The 2,910-nt window shown below is 55.7% G+C and overlaps 1 protein-coding gene across 1 annotated transcript in view; it reads left to right on the plus strand.

The window, feature by feature from the left end:
• The window catches only part of LOC113217550 (uncharacterized), an 11,807-nt gene that overhangs the window by 1,160 nt on the left and 7,737 nt on the right, over positions 1-2,910 (plus strand). The gene's annotated exons all lie outside the window — the stretch shown is intronic.

A 2,910-nucleotide genomic window follows, 5' to 3' on the forward strand; every position in this document is an offset into this window, starting at 1 on the left:
CCTCCTCACCTCTCCCCAGACCTGGACCCGTGCGCCCACCGAGTCGAGGATAGGCAAACCCGCCCGCTCCTGTGTCTTTTCTGCAACACCCGGTACGTTAAAATTCAAGAAAATACCCCAACACTGAAAAACAATCCTCTTAAATTTACGACAATTTGCGAAAAATTTTCTTAGTGCAAAAAATACCAGAAAAAATGAATAAGATACAAGTATTACTCTCGAAGTGTACAGAGAAATGTACACGAATTGGCCTCCCTTTTGTTTAACGCCACATAAATATTAAACTTTTAACGAAACACTTTTGAACTTACATTACAATTATCTGCTCATACTGCGTGTCATCTGCGAAAAACTGTGCTGACACAGCCCAACGTCCAAATAATGAACGTTATGGTTCTGAAAATGTAAGTAGAAGCAGCCCCCATCATGTGAGCTTCCGAACGTCGTTGTTCCTCTTTGAACTTGAACATCTCGAGCCCCGCGTGCATTCTTAGTGGTGCTCTCTGCGGCGAGGGCCCTGTGCGGCGGGCAGGCCCTTCCTGTTGGGCCGTCGTCGTGACCCACATGCGCGCGGGGCGGGGCGGGGCGGGGCGGGGCGCGGCCGGGGCGGGGTGCGCGTGTTGAGATCCCTTCCTGCTCTTCTTGTACTGCTCCCCCCGCAGCAGCAGCAGCAGCAGCAGCAGCAGCCTTGTACGGCAGGCAAATTTGTCTCTCTGAGCGACCAACTGCTGCTGCTTTAGTTATTTTCTCGCATGAAGCTTGGCACGTATACACTTTGGCTCTCCACACACACACACACACACACGCACACACAACTCGCCGGGGTCAAGCTTTCGGGAGCCCCGGACCGCCCGGCCGCCGCACAGGTAAAGTTACAGCGACAGTCGTACTGATTGATGCAACAGACGTTCGGCTCGCCGTTAGAGCGGGCAGCATTTACAATTACAAACAGCGGCGGCTCAGGCAGGAGGGCGCGCGAGCGAGCGGCGGGGCGGCTCCTCTCCGCGGAGCAGAGGAGGAGTCCATTGACCACGGGCACCTCGGCGTCGAGGAGGTTGCGGCGGCGGCGGCGGCCACACCGATACCATCTCTTGGCCCCCGGGGCTCCCCTCTCGGGCTCGGGCCGCCCCCCGGGCGGAGCAGGGGATATTCGGGCCCGTGGGCCCGCGGGGGCTTTAAATATGGAGTTGGTGGAAGTCCCTTTGGCCGGCTTGTGATGCTAATGTGCCGGGGCGGCGGCGCGGCGCCACGCCGAGCGGCAACATTCCGCCGGTGCGCGAGGACCATGTCGTGAGAGAGGGTAAACGTTGATCGCGCAGGGTGGCCCCCCCGGTGGTACTCTATCGGTGGTACTCTATCGGTGGCACTCACACGCACCGCACATGGACCGGAAGTACAGCGAGTGGTATGGTACTCTGGTGGTTCTCTATCGGTAGCGCTCACATGCAGCTGTCCTCATGATACACCGGAACCACGGCGACTGACGGGGCGGTACGAATGTTATGGCCTTCCGATCATCCCATTAAATTTGTATTCAGCGAGGTTGACTTAGCATGCTGCTGTGTCCCTCTCTTAACCCCAATGGCGATCCTTGACCTTCTGGAAAGGCCATAGTATTTCTACCCCCCCCCCCCTCACCCAGAAGGCGAGGGGTGGTGTGCCGTCTTCCCTTGCCGTGTGTCCTAAATCGGCTGCCCATAACGGCTCGCCGCGCCTCGCCCTGGTGCCGCGCTGCTCGCCGATCAGGGCGTTTGGCGGCGTCATCCTCGTTTTATAGTTTATCGATGCGGGCTCTAGTTGCTGAGCTCGCGAAGCGAGCGAAGCTCTAGGGCAGATTTTTCTGGGCCAATTCCGGTCACCGCTACGGAATAGCTTATAGCAATAGACTAAAAGTTACTAGCAGTAGCACTTGCAAGAACTATAGGTCCTGGCTAGTTACTTAGGCCCCAATGAGCATGGGCAGCGCCACTACCAACCTCGGCACAGAGAAGTGCGTACCGCAGTACTTCTGACCAGCACCAGCACCAGAGCGGCAGTGGGTGCGGCGCCCCGCCCCGCCCGCCCCGCCCCCAGGTGCGCCAACCTGCCGCGCGCCGCGGGGACACCGCCGCCGCGGTGCAGCAGGCTGGTCGCCGCACCATTGTTCTCGTCAAGATCTCATTTGTAACTCTCCGCTCCGCGGCGGTGGTGGCGGCACTGCGCGGCAGGACACGGCGGCGTCGCCCTCTGTTACCCATTGTGAGAGACGTCCTTAAATAATAATAATAAAAAAACAGGATTATTTTTATTATCATTTTTGGTTTTCGTTATTAATAGTGTGCACCAAGCTCACGACGCGTCACGACGCGCCCGAGTCCTACAAAAGGTATTTTGACCTCGACCCTCGGTTTAGACTCCCGTACCGCCCACGAGGTGAACTGTTGTTGCATACGGTCCGCTTACAAGGGAGTACAGCTCTGAAAACCTCTGGACTCGGGTTCCTTATTTCAGTGACAAAGTTATTCACTTTCAAATACACATAAGCCAGAATTTCCAGCCTCGCCCTCTTTCGGTCTCGGTTCATACTTTTTCATGATCGAAATTGCCCTTTTCAGCCCATCCTGTTAGTACCTCCGTCCGTCTGTCTATTCCACTGGGAGAAGGCCGGCTAGAGACTGCATGCATTTTTTCAGAAGGGTCACTCTTCTTGGAGAACGATACGCCAACGGCAAATCCTGGAAACCCCTATGGATACTTTCAGGCTTTGAAGTTATGAGGGTTCCCTGAACAGACGTTTTGGCCATGTCGCTCCGAATAAAGCATTCCGTTAAAGCTCAAATGCAGAAGAATGCGAGGAACAAGAAAGCATTCTTCTGCATTTCAGCTTTACCGGAATCCTTTATTTTAGCAGCCTCTCGCTCTCGTGCTCGC

This window comes from Frankliniella occidentalis, unplaced genomic scaffold (assembly GCF_000697945.3).
Source record: "Frankliniella occidentalis isolate FOCC.00 unplaced genomic scaffold, Focc_3.1 Scaffold75, whole genome shotgun sequence".
Classification (NCBI taxonomy): Eukaryota; Metazoa; Arthropoda; class Insecta; order Thysanoptera; family Thripidae; genus Frankliniella; species Frankliniella occidentalis.